Genomic DNA, 18,809 nt, shown 5'->3' with positions numbered 1-18,809 from the left:
ATACATCCATTCTTTGCAGATTCTTTCCCATATAGGCCATCACAGAGGACTGAGTAGATTCCCTGTGCTGTTCAGTAGGTCTTTGTTACTTATCAATTCTGTATATGGTACTGTGTATGTGCCAGTCCCAGCCTCCCTGTTTATTCCTCCCCTGTCGTTTCCCCTTTCGTAACCTTAAGTTTGGTTTAGCAGTTTTGAGTCCGTTTCCATTTTGTGAATAAGTTGTTTTGTCTCCTTTTGAAATTGGAGTCCATGTATTAGTGGTCTCATGTGGTGTTTGTCTTTGTCTTACTTCTCTTCATATGATCATTTTATTTGTCACATTTTTTATGAGGCTTCACATGAAAGTGATATGGTATGGTTTTTGTCTATCTCTGACTTGCTTCCTTTAGTATGATCATCTCTAGGCTCATCCATCTTGCTGTAAATGGCTATATTTCCGTCTTTTTTGTGGCTGAATCATATTCCATTGTGTATGTGTACTTTCGGGAAAACCTTACACGACTATGGTAACGATGAGTTTTTGAGTCTGGTTCCTTCTTTTCTGGGAATTCCTCTAATGCAGTGATGCACTACTGAGGACTCCAAGGTTCTTGGAGGGGGTGGTTTCCTGGGCCTGGCGCTGGGGAGCCGTTGTCATTTGTTAAAGCCCAACAAGGGATTCGGAAATCCCCCTGAGGCCAGGAAAGACTACATTAGTGTCCCCCCCTATTTTTTTGTCCTTTTAGGATCACGTGTGTGGCCTATGGAGGTTCCCAGGCTAGGGGTCAAAACAGAGCTGTAGCTGACAGCCAATGCCACAGCCACAGCAACACCAGAATCGAGCCATGTCTGTACCCTACACCACAGCTCACAGTAACACTAGAAACATAACCCAGTAAGCAAGGTCAGGAATCAAACCCACATCCTTATGGATACCAGTTGGGTTTGTAACCACTGAGCTGCAACACAATGCCCCCTAGTGTTTTACTACTAAACAGTTAAGTGCTCATTTAAGATAGATTTCTTTTTTAAAATATTTGTTATAATTGACTTGCATTGTTCTGTGAATTTCTGTTGTACAGCAAAGTGACCCAGTCATACATATATATACACTCTTTCCCTCATATTATCTTCCATCATGTTCTGTCACAAGTGATTGGATAGAGTTCCCTGGGCTATACAGCAGGACCTCGTGGCTTATCCAGTCTAAATGTCATGTTTGCATCTATTAACCCCAATCTCCCGGTCCGTCCCTCTCCCTCACCCCTCCCCCCTGGCAACCACTAGTCTGTTCCCCATGTCTGTGAGTCTCTTTCTGTGGTACAGATAGGTTCATCTGTGCCATATTATGGATTCCACACATAAGTGATATCATACGGTATTTGTGTTGCTCTTTCTGACTGACTTCACTTAGTATGAGACTCTCTAGGTCCATCCATGCTGCTGCCAATGGCATTATTTGGCTTTTTTATGGCTGAGTAGTATTCCATTGTGTGAGTGTTCTACTTCTCCTTAATCCATTCATCTGTCAGTGGACATTTAGGTTGTTTCCATGTCTTGGCTATTGAGAATAGGGCTGCAATGAACGTAGGGTTGCATGTATCTTTTTGAATGAAAGATTTGTCCGGATACATGCCCAGGAGTGGGACTGCTCAATGATGTGGTAATTCCATATTTTGTTTTCTGAGGAACATCCATACTGTTTTCCGTAGTGGTTGTACCAATTCACATTCCCACCAACAGTGTAGGAATTTTCCCTTTTCCCCTTCCACAGCATTTGCTATTTGTAGACCTCTTAATGATGGCCATTCTGACTGGTGTGAGGTGGTACCTCATTGTAGTTGTGATGTGCATTTCTCTAATAATTTGTAATGTGCCTGCTGGCCATCCATGTGTCTTTTTTGGAGAAATGTCTGTTTAGGTCTTCTGCCCATTTTTCTTGTGATGCTTATTTATTTTTTGCTATTGCGTTGTATGGGTTGTTTGTATATTTTGGAGGTTAAGCCCATGTTGGTTGCATCATTTGCAACTATTTTCTCCCGTTCTGTAGTTTGTCTTTTTGGTTTTTTAATGGTTTCCTTTGCTGTGCAAAAGCTTGTAACTTTGATTAGGTCTCAATTGTTTATGTTCGTTTTTATTTCTCTTGCCTTGGGAGAGTGACTTGCAAAACATGTGTAACATTTGCATAGTCGATGCCAGAGAATGTTTTGCCTATGTTCTCATCTAGAAGTTTTATGGTGTCTTGTCTTATGGCTAAGTCTTTAGGCCATTTTGAGTTTATTTGGGGGCATGGTGTGAGGGTGAGTTCTAGTTGCATTGGTTTTCACTCGGATGTCCAGTTTTGCCAGGACTACTTGCTACAGGGACTTTTTCCAGTTTGATAGCCTTGCCTCCTTTGTCAAAGATGCATTGACTGTAGGTGTCTGGGTTTATGTCTGGGCTCTGTGTTCTCTTCCACTGGTCCCTGTCTGTTTTCGTACCAGGACCACAGTGCCTTGATCACTGTAGCTTTGTGACGTTGTCTTAAGTCTGGGAGAGTTATGCCTCCTGCTTATGATTTTGTCCTCAGGATTGCTTTGGCAATTCTGGGTCATTTATTGTTCTATATACATTTTTGGATTATTTGTTCTGGTTCTGTGAAAAAAATCACAGGTAATTTGATAGGGATCACATTGCATCTCTAGATTGCTTTGGGTAGTATGGCCATTTCAATGATATTAATTCTTCCAATCCAGGAACATGGGGGTTTTTTTCTCTTTCTTTGAATCCTCTTCATTTCCTTGATTAATGTTTTATAGCTCTCGGCATATAAGTCTTTTACCTCCTTGGTCACATTTTTTTCCCTAGATATTTAACTCTTGGGGGTGCACCTTTTCTTAATGGCGACACCTATAGCATATGGAAGTCCCGAGGCTAGGGGTCGAACTGGAGCTTCACCTGCCGGCGTCCACCACAGCCACAGCAACATCAAATCTGAGCCGCATCTGCGGCCTTCACCTCAGTTCATGCAGTGCTGGATCCTTTAACCCACTGTGCAAGGCCAGGGATCAAACCCACATCCTCATGGATACTAGTTGGGTTCTTGATCCACTGAACCCCGACAAGAACTCCAGGGGTGATTTTAAAAGGTATTTTTTTTCTATATTCCTTTGCTAATATTTTATTGTTAATATGCAGAAATGCAACCACTTTCTGACTGTTAATCTTGTATCCTGCTGCTCTGCTGAATTGGTTGATCAGTTTGAGTAGTTTTTGTGTGGTGTCCTTAGGGTTTTCTGTATATAGCATCATGTCATCTCCATAGAGTGACAGTGTTACCTTTACTCTTCCCGTTTGGATCCCTTTTATTTCTTTTGTTTGTCTGACTGCTGTGGTTAGGACTTCCCCTACTATGTTGAATAAAAGTGGTGAGAGTGGGCATTCTTGGCTTGTTGCAGAATTTAGCAGGAAAGCTTTCATCTTTCCTCTGTTGAGGAATATTATTGGCTGTGGGTTTGTCATAAATGGCTTTTATTATGTTAAGATACGTTGCCTCTGTACCCACTTTGGTCGGAATTTTTATCATGAATGGATTTTGGATTATGTCCAATGCTTTTTCTGCATCTATTGAGATTATGTGGTTTTTGACTTTTCTTTTGTTGTAGTGGTGTATGACATTGGTTGATGTTGAACTATTGAGGCTGAAGATGTTCAACCATCTTTATGAAATTGGGGCAAATCCCACTTGGTCGTGGTGCATGATCTTTTTAATGTATTGTTGCCTTTGGTTAGCTAAGATTTTGATGAGAATTTTTGTGTCTATATTCATCAAAGATATTGGTCTCTAATGTTCCTTTGTGGTATTATATTTCTCTGGTTTTGGTTTGGGTGATGGTGGCTCCATAGAATGTCTCTGGGAGTGTTCCTTCTTCAGTCTTTCATTTGAGGAGTTTAAGAAGGATGGAGAGTTTCTTTGTATGTTTGGTACAACTTGCCTGTGAAGCCATCTGCTCTGGGACTTTGATTTGTAGTGTCTGTATTACATCCTCAATTTTATTTCTCGTGATGGTCTGTTCAAATGATCTATTTCTTCTTGATTCAGTTTTGGTGGGCGGTGTGTCTCTAGAAAGTTGTCCATTTCTTCTAGGCTGTAAATTTGCTGGCATAGAATTGTTTGCAGTATTCTCTTACAGTTTTTTGTATTTCTGCAGTATCCATTGATGTTTCTCCTTTTTCATGTCTTATTTTATTTGGGTTTTCTCTCTCTTCTTCTTGGTGAGTCCGGCCAGAGGTCTGTCAACTTTCTTTACTTTTCAAAGAAACAGCTCTTGATTTTATTGATTTTTTCCTGTTGTTTTTCGAATCTCTGTTTTATTGATTTCCTCTCTGATCTTTATGATTTCCTTCCTTCTGCTGACTTCAGGTGTTGTTTATTCTTCTTTTTCTAATTCTTTTAGGTGGTCGATTACGTTTTTGATTTGAGATTTTTTGTGAACTTCCCTCTAGAAATGCTTTTGCTGTGTGACCCATAGGTTTTCAATGGCTGTGTTTTCATTGTCATTTGTCTTGAGGGATTTTTTAATTTCCATTTTGATTTCCTCATTCACCCCTTGGTTTCTTATTTATCATTCTTATTTTGTATTTTTAGGGGCGTACGTATTACAAATGGAAGTTCCATGGCTAGGGGGTCTAATCCGAGCTGTGGTTGCTGACCTACGCCACAGCCACAGCTACTCAGGATCCCAGCCAGGTCTACAACGTACACCACATCTCATGGCCATACCAGATCCTCAACCCACTGAGTGAGGCCAGGGATCAAACCCACATCTTCATAGATACCAGTCGGATTTGATATCACTGAGCCATGAAGGGAACTCCCTACACTGGTTTTCTAGTAGCATGTGAAGTAGTCTCTATGTAGTCAGTTTTTTCTCATTTCTTTTTCTTTTCTTTTTTTGTGATCGATTTCTAGTGTCATGCCATTGTGGTCAGGGAAGATGCTTGAAATAATTTCTATACTCTTCAGTTTGTCAAGGTTCGTTTTGTGCCCCAGTATATGGTCAAGTCTTGAGAATGTACCACATGCACTTGAGAAGAATGTACAGTCTGGTTTTTTTGGATGTAATGCCTGAATATATCAGTTAAGTCTAACTGTTCTATTGTGTCATTTGGGATCTCTGTTGCCCACTGATTTTCTGTCTATAGGATCAGTCCATTGATGTGAGTGAGGTGTACAAATCTCCTACTATTATTGTATCCCCATCAATTTCTCCTTTTATGTCTGTTAGTATTTGTCGTATGTATTTAGATGCTCCTATATTAGGGGCATATATATTGACGAGTGTAATAACCTCTTCTTGAATGGATCCTTTCATCATTTAATAGTGTCCTTCTTTGTCTTTCTTTATGGCCTTTGTTTTAGAGTCTGCTTTGTCTGATATGAGTATTGCAACTCTTGCTTTCCTGTCTTTTCCTTTCACATGAAGTAGCATTTTTCATCCCCTCCCTTTCAATTTATATGTGTCCCTTTCCTAAGGTGGGTCTCCTGTAGGCAGCACATTGTGGGCTCTTGTTTTTTTTATCCAGTCTGTGACTCTGTGTCTTTTGATTGAAACATGGAGTCCATTGACATTTAAGGTAATTATTGATAAATATGTGTTTATTGCCATTTTAATCCTTGTTTTCCAGTTGATTCCATGTTTCTCCTTTGTTCCTTTCTTCATTTGGTTTAATGATTTGCTTTTATTTTGTGCTTGTGTCCTCTACTTTGTATTTTTAATTTCTTTTCTATGCATTTTTAAATTTTTTAATGATTTTCCCCCATTATAGCTGGTTTTCAGTGTTCTGCCAGCTTTCTACTCTACAGCAAGGTGATCCAGTCACACACACCTATATACGTTCTTTTCTCTCACATTATCGTGCTTCATCATGAATGACTAGATAATAGTTCCCAGTGCTCTACAGCAGGATCTCATTGCTTACCCATTCCAAAGGCAATAGTTTGCATCTATTAAACCCAGATTCCCACTCCCTTCCCCTTCCCCTCAGCAACCACAAGCCTGTTCTCCAGGTCCATGAGTTACTTTTCAGTGGAAAGGTTCATTTGTCCTGTATATTAGATTGCAGATATAAGTGATATCATGTGGTATTTCTCTATCTCTTTCTGACTTACTTCCCTTAGTATCACAGTCTCTAGTTCCATCCATGTTGCTGCAGATAGCATTATTTTGTTCTGTTTTATGGCTGAGTAGTATTCCAGTGTGTATATATACCACATCTTCCTAATCCATTCATCTGTCGATGGACATTTATGTTGTTTCCATGTCTTGGCTATTGTGAATAGTGCTGCAGTGAACATACGGGTGTTTGTCTTTTTCAAGGAAAGATTTGTCTGTATATATGCCCAAGAGTGTGATTGATGGGTCATATGATAGTTCTATATTTAGTTTCCTAAGGTACCTCCATACTGTTTTCCATAGTGGAATGTACCAATTTTCATTGCCACCAACAGTGCAGGAGGGTTCCCTTTTCTCCACACCCTCTACAGTGTTTGTTATCTGTGGACTTCTTAATGATGGCCATTCCGACGGGTGTGAGGTGGTACCTCCTCGTAGTTTTGATTTGCATTTCTCTAACAATCAGTGATGTTGAGCATTTTTTCATGTGCTTGTTGGCCATCTGTCTATCTTCTTTGGAGAAATGTCTGTTCAGGCGTTTTGCCCATTTTTCCTTTGGGTTGTTGGCTGTTTTGCTGTTGAGTTGTATAAGTTGTTTGTATATTTTGGAGATTAAGTCCTTGTCCGTTACATCGTTTGAAACTATTTTCTCCCTTTCTGTAAGTTGTCTTTTTTTTTTTTTTTTTTTTTACGGTTTCCGTTGGTGTGGAAAAGCTTGTCAGTTTGACTAGGTCCCACTGGTTTATTGTTGCTTCTATTTCTGTTGCCTTGGGAGACTGACCTGAGAAAACATTTGTAAGGTTGATGTCAGAGAATGTTTTGCTTATGTTCTCTTCTGGGAGTTGTCTTGTCTTACGTTTAAGTCATTAAGCCATTTTGAGATTATTTTTGTGTGTGGTGTGAGGGTGTGTTCCAGTTTCATTGATTTACATGCGGCTCTCCAGGTTTCCCAGCAGCACTTGCTGTAAAGACTGTCTTTTTCCCATTTGATATTCTTGCCCCTCTGTCCGAGATGGACTGTAGGTGTCTGAGTTTATTTCTGGGTTGTCTATTCTGTTCCATTGGTCTGTCTGTCTGTTTTGATACCAGTACCACAGTGTGTTGATTACTGCGGCTTTTTCGTATTGCCTGCAGTCTGGGAGAGTCATGCCTCCTGCTTGGTTTTTCTTCCTCAGGATTGCTTTGGCAACTCTGGGTCTTCTGTGGTTCCCTATAAGTTTTTGGTTTGTTCTAGTTCTGTGAAAAATGTCATGAGTAATTTGATTGGGATTGCATTCAATCTGTAGATTGCTTTGGGTAGTATGGCCATTTTTACAATAGTAATTTTTCCAGCCCAGGAGCATGGACTATCTTTCCATTTCTTTACATCTTCTTTAATTTCCTTGATTAATGTTTTATAGTTCTCATCATATAAGTCTTTCACCTCCTTGGTCAGGTGTATTCCCAGGTATTTGATTTTTGGGGGTGCAATATGAAAAGGTATTGTATTTTTGTATTCCTTTTCTGATATTTCATTGTGAGCATACAGAAATGTGGCTGATTTCTGAATGTTAATCTTATATCCGGCTACTTTGCTGAATTTGTTGATCAGTTTGAGGAGTTTTGGGGTGGAGTCCTTAGGGTTTTCTCTATATAGTATCATGCCATCTGCCTACAGTGACAATTTTACCTCTTCACTTCCAATTTGGATACCTTTCATTTCTTTCCTTCGTCTGATTGCTGTGAGGAGGACGTCCAGTGCTATGTTGAATAAAAGTGGTGGAGTGGGCATCCTTGTCTTGTTCCAGATTTTAGCCGTTAGGCTTTCAGCTTTTCTCCATTGATGATTATATTTGCTGTGGGTTTGTCGTAAATGGCTTTTATTATATTACGGTATGTTCCCTCTACACCCACTTTGGTAAGAGTTTTTTTTTTATCATGAATGGATGTTGGACTTTGTCAAATGCTTTTTCGCTGTTGAGGGGATCATGTGGTTTTTGACTTTTCTTTGCTAATGTGGTGTATGACATTGATTCATTTGCGCATGTTGAACCACCCTTGTGCACGTGGGATAAATCCCACTTGGTCATGGTGTATGATCTTTTTTATATGTTGTTGGATTCAGTTGGCTACAATTTTGTGAAGAATTTCTGTGTCGATATGCATCAAAGATACTGGCCTATAGTTTTCTTTTTTGGTAGTATCTTTGTCTGCTTTTGGTATGAGGGTGATGATGGCATCCTAGAATATCTTTGGGAGTGTTCCTCATTCTTCCATTCTCCTTAAACGTTTCCAAAAGTTCCTCTTTGTAGGTTTGGTAGAATTCACCTGTGAAGCCATCTGGTCCTGGACTTTTATTTGTAGGGAGTGTTTTTATGACATACTCAATTTCATTTCTAGTGATGGGTCTGTTCAGTTGATCTGTTTCTTCTTGATTCAGTTTTGGCAGGCTGTATGTCTCTACAAAGTTGTCCATTTCTTCTAGGTTGTCAAATTTGTTGGCATATAAACGTTCATGGTATTCTCTTACGGATTTCTGTATTTCTGCCATGTCTGTGGTGATTTCTCCTTTTTCATTTCTTATTTTGTTTATTTGGGTTTTTTTCTCTCCTCTTCTTGGTAGTTGTGGCCTTTTCTTTTCAGCCTAGATAAGCTCCTTTACCCTTTGTTGGAAAGCTGGTTTGGTGGTGCTGAATTCTTTTAGCTTTAGCTTATCTGTAAAGCTTTTGATTTCTCCATCATATCTGAATAAGAGCCTTGATTAGTAGAGTATTCTTGGTTCTATGTTTTTCCCCTTCATCCCTTTAAATATATCTTGCTCCTCCCTTTTAGCTTGGAGAGTTTCTACTGACACATCAGCTGTTATCCTTATGGGGATCCCATTGTATGTTTTTTATTGCTTTTCATATTTTTTCTTTGTATTGAATTTTTGTCCATTTGATTCATATGTGTTTCACTGTGTTTCTCCTTGGGTTTTCCCTGTATGGGATTCTCTGTGCTTCCTCAGTTTGAGTGATTCCTTTCCCATATTAGGGATGTTTTTGACTATAATCTCTTCAAATACTTTCTCTGGCCTTTCCTTCTCTCTTGTCCTTCTGGGTCTCCTGTGATGCAGATGTTGGTACACTGTATGTTGTCCCAGAGATCTCTTATATGCAACTCGGGGTTTTTCATTCTCTTGTCTTTATTCTTTTCTGTGGCAGTGATTTTCACCACTCTGTCTTCCACCTCACTTATTCATTCTTCTACCTCTGTTACCCTGTTATTGATTCCTACTAGTGTATTTTTCATTTTAGGTATCCTGCTCTTCATCCTAATTTGCTTGTTCTTTAAATCTTCTAGCTGTTTGTTACACACTTCTTTTCCTCGTCTTCCCTTTTTTTTTGGGGGGGGGGCTCTTTAGGATGTCACCCACAGCATATGGAGGATCCTAGGCTGGGAGTCAAATCGGAATTACAGCTGCTAGTGTATACCACAGCCACAGCAACATGGGATCTGAGCAGCATCTGTGACCTACACCACAGCTAACAGTAACGCCAGATCCCCAACCCACTGAGTGAGGCCAGTGATCAAACCCGCATCTTCATGGATTCTAGTCACATTCATTCCTGCCACCAAAGAAACTCCCAGTTACATATTCTTTGTATCGTCTTTAGATACACCACTATTCTTTTTCTGATATCTTAGGTCATCTTTACGATCATCATTCTGATTTCTTTTTCAGGTAAATTAACTATTTTCTTTTTTTCTTTTTCTTCGTGCTGTTTTTACTTGTTCCTTTACCTGAAACATATTCCTTTGTTGTTTCATATTGTCTAACGTTCTCTGTTTGTGTTCCCCTTGATAGCGGGTGAGTAGATACAGCAGTTAGTGCCCAGTGCTGGAGTTCTTGGAGGTGGTGGCAGCTCCCATGTACCTAGAGTTTGTGATGGGAACGGCAGTATCCTGCTACCTCTCCTGCAGCTGGGTGGCTGCTAAATATGGGATCCATGAGAGAGTTGACAGTGAGTCACGGTTCATAGGACTGCTCTTGGAGCAGGGGGGATGGCTGTGGGTCCAACATGCCCTCCTGTTACTAGGAAGCTCTCAGGACTGTGCCTTGCAGCTAACAATGATAGCAGCTACTGCTCTGGTCCGTCTCTTTGCCATGTGGCTCATGGGATTGCTCCCTGTAGCTGTAGGGGTGGGCACCATGCCCTGGGTCCCCCCCTTTGCTGGGCATATCACAGGAGCACTCTCTGTAGCCCCAAGGGAGGAGGCCCTCCCATGGTGGATCGCTCTCTGCAGCTGTGATGGGGTGCCGGCTGCTCCTCTTGTTGCTAGGCAGTAGCTGCTCCCACTATGGCTCCTTGAGCTGGAGCAGGCAGTGTCCTCCTGCCTGAGAGCATGTGCAGGGAACAAGGCTGTAGTGGGGGATCCCACTCCTTCTCTCCCAAACCTCTAAACAATAGCCCCCAGCCCCATCCAGGTTTCCTTACCTTTCATCCTCAAATGTGTTCACCTTAAACTCCAGTCTGGTAGTAAGTTGGGGTGGTTGCATGTACTCTTCTCCCTGTGCACATCTTGGACAGTCTTACATGGTACAGGTGATTAGCAGGTTGTTGGAAAGAAGGCTGGTTATTTTTAGCAAACGTTTAAGAGGGAAACGTGAGACTCTCTGAAACCTCTGTCCACACGAGGTTGAGAATATGGACGATTTGACAGTCATTAAAATGCAGATCCAATAAGACCAACTGACAAGTACGTAAGATTTTTTTAATGGCATTTTCTTTGTTCAACGAGGGAACCGAATGCAGCCACAAAGGGTAACAGCCATTATCTGCCCCAAACTACATTTGTGATGGTCTAGAGTCTTTACAACTAAGGGACGCAGCATCCTGATGTAACACTTCAAATGAACTCTGGTAATTTGGGGTTTAGAAACCCAATGAGGTGAGGAATTTTATGTATCTGAAATTGCAGGATGCACTCGGCTGTCTAGCAGGTATTTGTAAGAGAGGTAAGCCATCCCCCAAAGAAGAACCCAAAGGAACCAAGAAAGGCCATGAGAGCAGCCCCACCGACTTCCTGACAGTCCGACTTGAAGGGTAGATTGAAAGATGGTGGGAAGGCAATTCCCTCTTCGGTCTGGATGGACAGTTGGTTCCAGACCACAGCAGCTAGGATGCAGACACTAGCAGCTATGCTCAGCATTCCTGCAACAGCAGATGGATCACAGGTCTTCTGCGCTTTGCTCAGGTACATGTTCTTAAGCGCAAAGATGATGGCAGCTTTGCTGAAAAGCCCTAGAACGGTGGCGAGCAGCAGGACTATTTGAGCAACACGGATATCCAGTGGGACGGAGGAATCTAAGTAGCTATAATCCTGACACCCGATGGGGCAGTCGAGGCCGTTGCCGTGATGAAAAATGCAGGCTCTCCACACTCCCACACAGGCTAGGCGGGAGGATAAGAGCGAGGTGCTGTTGACGTACCACACTCGCCACTCGGCCAGAGCCATGGATGTGGTTCCGAGGACCCATCGACGGTGGCCACCACGAACCCCAACAGCTGACGTTTTGGGCATCCATTAAATAAGGGCGAAGTGGACGCACTCCCAGGGGAACTGAAAAGGAACACAGGACATCAGGAGAGAGGATCCTGGTACTTGGAACAAGTCCCCCGTGTGAGCAGCGCTCTCCTGTGGGTAAGTGCTCTGCTGAGAGGGAGGTGCTTTGCTCAGAGGGAGGTGCTTTGCTCAGAGGCAGGTGCTTTGCTGGAGAGAAGGCCTGTTACCTGGGGAAAGAGACCTCTGTGGGGGCATGAGGGGATGTGGAGGGAGGGGCGCAGGCCATGCAAAGATGTGAGGGGCCAGCTGGCATTATGGACTAAAGCCTTAAAGTGCAAAGACCTTCAAACAGGCAGTTCCACTTTGGGGCATTTGTGCAAACATCTCATTGAGACTGGCCATAAACATTTAGTCACAGAGAGGGTCAGCACTATTGAGACTATGGAAAAATGGGGAAACACCTGCCAGTCCCCCCAGAGGGCTTGGTGACCATCATTTATGCTCATTCCACACAAGGGAGCTCTGTGCCAACATTCACAATGTAATGGCAGCGTCCACAGAGTGGTGTGTTGTGTCTGGCTCTTCTCAAGGTCCATCCGTTTTGGAGCATGTGAGTGCTTTGTTGCTGTGTCTGCAGAGGAGCATTCAGTTGTATGGCTGGACCACCGTTTGGTGATTCATTCCTCAGTGTTTGGACATTTGGATTGGTTCCAAGTTTTGGCTGTTGTGAACAATGCTGCTATAAACAGACTTTAATAAAACGTTGGCTGGGCCCATGTTCTCATGTCTCGCATGTGGACACCCAGGGCAGGGATAAGTGGATCGTATGGCAAGTGGAAGTTTAACTTTTGAGAAAGTTCTAAACTGTTTCCCTGCGTGGCTGCACCATTTTACATTCCCACCAGCAATGGGTGACCCTCCCAGTTTCTCCATATCTTGTCCAACGTTTGGATGTTTTTAGTCTTTTTGATGATGGCCATCCTAGTTGGTGATGAAATGCAAAATGTGACCAGAAGAAAGATGGTCACAATATATGAAGCACAGTCTGTTATAAGAGTCTTGTCTGTATAACATAATCAGGGATATGAATAGTACTGGGAGCGGGGGTCTATATGCTGAGTGGGGTTGTGGGTTTGGAAATCTATTTGTATCACAAAGAACCACATATTGATAGAAAAGAGCCCCTAATCTAAGTAGAGAGCTCAGCGAGTCACCCCGGGGCCAGTACCCACACAGCCAGTGCTCGGCTGAGGAGACACAGTATCACCTCTTCCTTACTTGTCCGGAGACTTTTCCAGCTCAGAATGCAGCCCAAACAGAGTTCACCTCTGTCTGCTTTCAAGAAAGGGATTGGCTCTCTGACATCAACATCATGAATATTTTCTCAGGTCAGTCTCCCAAAGCAATAGAAATTAGAGCAAAAGTAAACCCATGGGACCTCATCAGACTGAAAAGCTTTTGCACAGCAAAGGAAACCAAAAAGAAAACAAAAAGACAACTTACAGAATGGGAGAAAACAGTTTCAAATGATGCAACCGACAAGGGCTTATTAATCTCTAGAATATATAAACAACTTATACAACCCAACAGCAAAAAAACCAATCAATCAATGGAAAAATGGGCAAAAGACCTGAATAGACATTTCTCCAAAGAAGATATACAGATGGCCAACAAACACATGAAAAAATGCTCAACATCGCTGACTATAAGAGAAATGCAAATCAAAACTACCATGAGATATCACCTCACACCAGTCAGAATGGCCATCATTAATAAATCCACAAATAACAAGTGCTGGAGGGGCTGTGGAGAAAAGGGAACCCTCCTGCACTGTTGGTGGGAATGTCAACTGGTACAGCCACTATGGAGAACAGTTTGGAGATACCTTAGAAAGCTATACATAGAACTTCCATATGACCCCGCAATCCCACTCTTGGGCATCTATCCGGACAAAGCTCTACTTAAAAGAGACACGTGCACCCGCATGTTCATTGCAGCACTATTCACAATAGCCAGGACATGGAAACAACCCAAATGTCCATCAACAGATGATTGGATTCGGAAGATGTGGTATATATACACAATGGAATGCTACTCAGCCATAAAAAGGAATGACATAATGCCACTCGCAGCAACATGGATGGAACTAGAGAATCTCATCCTGAGTGAAATGAGCCAGAAAGACAAAGACAAATACCATATGATATCACTTATAACTGGAATCTAATATCCAGCACAAATGAACATCTCAGAAAAGAAAATCATGGACTTGGAGAAGAGACTTGTGGCTGCCTGATGGGAGGGGGAGGGAGTGGGAGGGATCGGGAGCTTGGGCTTATCAGACACAACTTAGAATAGATTTACAAGGAGATCCTGCTGAATAGCATTGAGAACTTTGTCTAGATACTCATGTTGCAACAGAAGAAAGGGTGGGGGAAAAATGTAATTGTAATGTATACATGTAAGGATAACCTGACCCCCTTGCTGTACAGTGGGAAAATAAAATTATTAAAAAAAAAAACAAAAGAAAGAGATTGGGCAGTAGGCTTCTGAGTGTGACTGGCTTCTTTTGCTCAACACTGTGTTCACAACCTCGGATTGTTTCTTTTATGGATATTTGGCCTTTCAGTAGATATTGGTCATGGGCCTGATTTTTCGAAAGAAGAAAAAAGACTTCATTCAAGTGAAGCAATGGAGGATGGATTCCTGTGTGTAAATACACTTGTGTGTTCTGGGCATGAAAGTAATTCATTCACCAAGACCCTTAGCAGATGTGAGAGGAGCCCAGGCCTGGCCCAGGGAAGTAGCTCAATAGCCATAGAAGGAAAAGCCAAATGTGAGGAAAACAAAGGACTGTGTTTTACAGGTTGAGTTCTAGTTACATGAACGGTTGCATTGGTCTCTTTATCTTCAGTATCTGTGTCAGAGTCTTCTGTTTTCTTTTCACTCGACCTGGCGAAAAAGATCTTAGACCCAACAAAATACAACTGAAACTCAAGAGGCTGGCTAATATAAGACAAAAGAAATCAAAACAGGAAATAGCAAGTGTTGGCCAATGGATGTGGAGCAGCCGGGACCCTTGAGCTTTGCTGGTGGGACAAGAAACTGGTACAGCCACCGTGAAGAACGACCATTCCTCAAAAAACCTAGACTTACCGAATGATCCAGCAATTTCTCTTCTGGCTATTTCTACACAACAGGAAAGGCAGGGACTTGAACAGCTTCTTGTGCACCCATGCTCATATCAGCCTGATTCCTGAGAGGGAGACATGGAAGCACCCAAATCTCCATCCATGGATGAAGGGATAGACAAAGTGTGGTCTCTCGGTTCAGTGGAGTACTTTTCAGTCTTAGAATGGAAGGAGATTCTGCCCAGGCTGCAGTAGGGATGAGCCTTAAAGACTAGTTCTGCTGAGGGAAATAAGCCCATTACAGAGAGAGACAAATAGCATATGCTCCCACTTCTATTCAGAACCTCGAGCAGTCAGAGTCATAGCCCAGGGAAGGAAGAATGGACAGGTAGCCGCTGGTCCAGAGGAGGGAGGCATGGGTAGTTAGTGTTCATCTGAGGCAAAGGTTTCCCTTTAGGGTGATGGATGGTGTTGCTGGCTGGGCGACATTGTGAATGTCCCTAATGCCACTGAGCAGTGTGTTTAAAAAGGTAAAATTATGAACGTTGTCTATGTAGCCACCCCAAGAAAGACATAGAGAACAAAGGAGGTTGAACCTCTACTAACCCATCTCCAGAGGAAGGAGCATCTGGGGCAAAGGAAGGCCCGCTTGGCAAGGAACACTTGCCATGGATCTCAGGTCCCCCATCCGACATCTCCTCTCGGCACCTGGCTCCTCAGTATGGACAGAGCTGGGTTCTCAGCCACACTGTGAACCTGGCCTTTGAGTCCCAGGTCCTGTCCTCAGCCTTCCGCTGATTCCACATTCTCCTGCCCATTGTCTGCACCTCCAGCGTTCCCAGTTGCTAGGTCACTAATGCCATGGCAGCGGCCCTTCTCCTCTTGATCAGGGAACGACTTTGGGTTTCATTTCTTCCTCTGGGCTCCGCTTCGACTCTCAGCTTTTTAAATTCTGAAATAAAAAGACATGGAGCCCGAGTCCACTTTTCACATCTTTGTGAACGTTTCCGACATGCCCCCTAATCCCTTTCTCTTGTCACCCAGAAATGGTTCCTAACCCATCTCACCTGGAGTTAATGCCATTTCTAAAGCTGTGGCAACGTGCACATGCAGGTGTTCGCAGAAGGGGCACCCACAGGGGGGAGACTGAGCTGTGAAAGACCACGGACGAGGAACACATTAGCAGAGACACCCTCATTCACGGGGAATGACCTCCTTCCACTTGAGTCTTGGGTACACACGGTACCATGAGTCAGGTAGGATGGACCGGGTAAGATCACTCCTCATTTGTCAGAAACTGGCCTGCTCAGATGGGGCCAGCTTCCCATGGGGCTTCTGTCTGTCACCTAGCCATCCCAGAGGACTCGATTTTACATACAAGGTGAAACTCCAGGGATATCCTTTGCTCACTGTATTTCAAGGAAAGGAGCAGTGGGATGTGCAGAGATGTCAGTGAAACACATGCCCACTGAACTTATCACTGGGTTACAAGGGGGACAAAGCGTGGTGGGAGGGGGGACCCGCTTAGAGAATATGTACACTTACCCACTTTATATCCTTCTAATGGGACATCACACAGCAATTCCAGACTACATTCAATTAACAATTGAATCAACAATTAAGGAAGTTACCGTTGCGGCTCAGCAGGTTAAGAACCTGACATAGAGTCTATGAGGAAGCAGGATCAATCCCTGGCCTCACTCAGTGGGTTTAGGATCTGTTGTTGAACCAAGCTATGCCACAGGTGGCAGATATGGCTCAGATCTGGTGATGCCGTGCCTGTGGCATAGGCCTTAGCTGTGGCTTAGATTCGATTCCCAGCCCATGAGCTGCCATATGCCACACGTTCAGCCCAAAAAAGATAAAAAACAAGGAGCAAATTCCCAGTACTGCTAAATAAAAAGTGGATTTCAAAAATATGTAGTTAGTGTAATCCTATTTCTTTAATAAATAAAAAGGAGGGGTTCCCATCGTGGCTCAATGGTTAACGAAATCAACTAGGAACCATGAGGTTGCATGTCGATCCCTGGCCTCACTCCATTAAGGATCCGGTGTTGCCGTGAACTGTGGTGTAGGTTGCAGACGTGGCTTGCATCTGGCATGGCCGTGGCTGTGGTGTAGGCTGGCAGCTGTAGCTCTGATTGGACCCCTAGCCTGGGAACCTCCATATACCGCAGGTGCAGCCCTAAAAAAGACCAAAAATAAGGAAAGTTCCTTTTTGGAAGGACATATCCATCGCCACACTAAAAATGAAAAAAGAAATACATGGAACAAAGCTAATTTTGACCTACGTCTTGAACAGCTCTAGTGTGGAAAACAGGACTTTTTGGAGGTAGACGTGGTTGTTAAGGCCATTCACTCCTGTTACCTCACACGATGTGGGAACAGTATGCTAAAACTATCACGGAATTCTGCTTGGCTTCAGAATTTCATGCTGAACAGAACTTCACCAACCAACTTACAAATCCATGCATGAGAAATATATTTTTTGGTACATCAGCAAAAATTGCAGGGGAAGAATTGCAAAACTTAGCCTCTCCTTAAAAACGATGCAAAACAGGCAAAACCTGCCAGAATCAACTTTTTCAGAAATCTGAGAAATCATCAGAAGTTTATGGGAACACGAGGATTGATTACCTAAGAGAAACGGCTCTATTCAGTAAGAATAGTGGGCTGTGTGACATTTAGCTTACTCATTCTCATGCCCACAGATCAGTTCAGCAGCAGCCTTAAAAACAGCAGCAGGCAGCTGATCTGCCTCGTGGCTCCCTGGAAGACTGGATCAAAAAGCTTACATCAGAGCGCCCATCCTGGTGCAGTGGAAATGAATCTGACTAGGAACCATAAGGTCTGGGGTTCCATCCCTGGCCGTGCTCAGCAGGTTAAGGATCCGGCGTTATCGTGAGCTGTGGTGTAGGTCGCAGACGCGGCTTGGATCTGGCATTGCTGTGGCTGTGGTGTAGGCCGGCAGCTGGAGCTCTGATTGAGCCCCTAGCCTGGGAACCTCCATATGCTGCGGGTGCAGCCCTAAAAATTTAGACCAAAAGTAAATAAAAAAGAAAAGGGCGGCATGGAGAGGAGGGAGCTATTCCCTAGTATTAATGGCACCGTTTCTCTGAATGGCTCTGGCGTCTGACCACCACAGGAAGCAAGGGACTCTCGTAGGAAGGGAAGGGCAGAGTGCATGGTAAGCGCCTCCCAGCGTCTCACTCGACATGGGGACATCCTGGCGGTGCTGCAGGGGCAGCTGGCCCGCCACAGGGAGAGCTGTCAGGAGGGCGTCCCCGGACAACCCCAGCTGAAGCTGGCCAGCTCGGTAGCGGTGGATGGTTCCCCATAAACATTAGAGTGGTGGATAGGTCCCCAGAGCACAGGCATCTGTTGTCACTCATGGATACACACGCACGTGCATACGTGTATGTACACCTGTGTGCGTTTGCCTGTTTTCCATCACGCCCAAAGCTTACGTGGGTAAAAATGTATACAAAAACCTTCTCTGAAGACCATGGTCTGCTATGCAGACAGATGCAGGCCCCTCCCCTGGTACTCTAGGGGCAGCAGCCCCTTTGTATCCAGAGCTCAGAATCCTGCGCTGCTGCCGTCCTTGGAACTGAGCCACGGTCGCATTTGGAGTGGCATTAAATGTTTAAACGCGGGGTGGAGACCGTCCACGTGCAGATCTGGAAACCCTGAGCGGAAAGTGAACGGGGGGGTTGTGGGCGCGCTGTGCTGAGGGGCCCTACCGGTGCCGCTGCGCTGCACGCCCAGGCGCCGGCCTGTCTGGAACCTTGAAAGCCCCGCATCCTCACCGGCCGACTCCCTGGTCTCCCAGCTCTACCTCTTTTCCAGCCCCAAGGTCGAGGGTGTAACACCAAGCACCCTAAGCAAGAACCTGTCCTTCCAGGAAGGTCGCCCTCTGGCCACCCCCCCACACACGAGGGGCTGGAAGGGGGAACTGGGAGGGCCAGGGGGGTGGGGGAGAGCCCAACCGAGGCTGCATCACAGGCGAAGTGAG

The 18,809-nt window shown here is 43.9% G+C and overlaps 1 long non-coding RNA gene across 1 annotated transcript; it reads right to left on the bottom strand.

The window, feature by feature from the left end:
* Positions 1 to 10,850: 10,850 nt before the first annotated feature.
* LOC102167172 (uncharacterized) lies at positions 10,851 to 18,208 on the bottom strand. Its single transcript, XR_014835080.1, has 4 exons — positions 15,862 to 18,208; positions 15,401 to 15,746; positions 14,820 to 15,071; positions 10,851 to 11,720 (listed from the first exon to the last, which is right to left on the bottom strand). It is a non-coding gene; the product is annotated as an uncharacterized LOC102167172 (long non-coding RNA).
* Positions 18,209 to 18,809: the final 601 nt, after the last annotated feature.

Source organism: Sus scrofa, chromosome X, assembly GCF_054392235.1.
Source record: "Sus scrofa isolate SSC_HxYL_T2T_F1_AM1 chromosome X, Sscrofa_HxYL_maternal_Yorkshire_Landrace_v2.0, whole genome shotgun sequence".
NCBI lineage: Eukaryota > Metazoa > Chordata > Mammalia > Artiodactyla > Suidae > Sus > Sus scrofa.
This window is presented reverse-complemented; position numbering and strand designations above follow the sequence as displayed.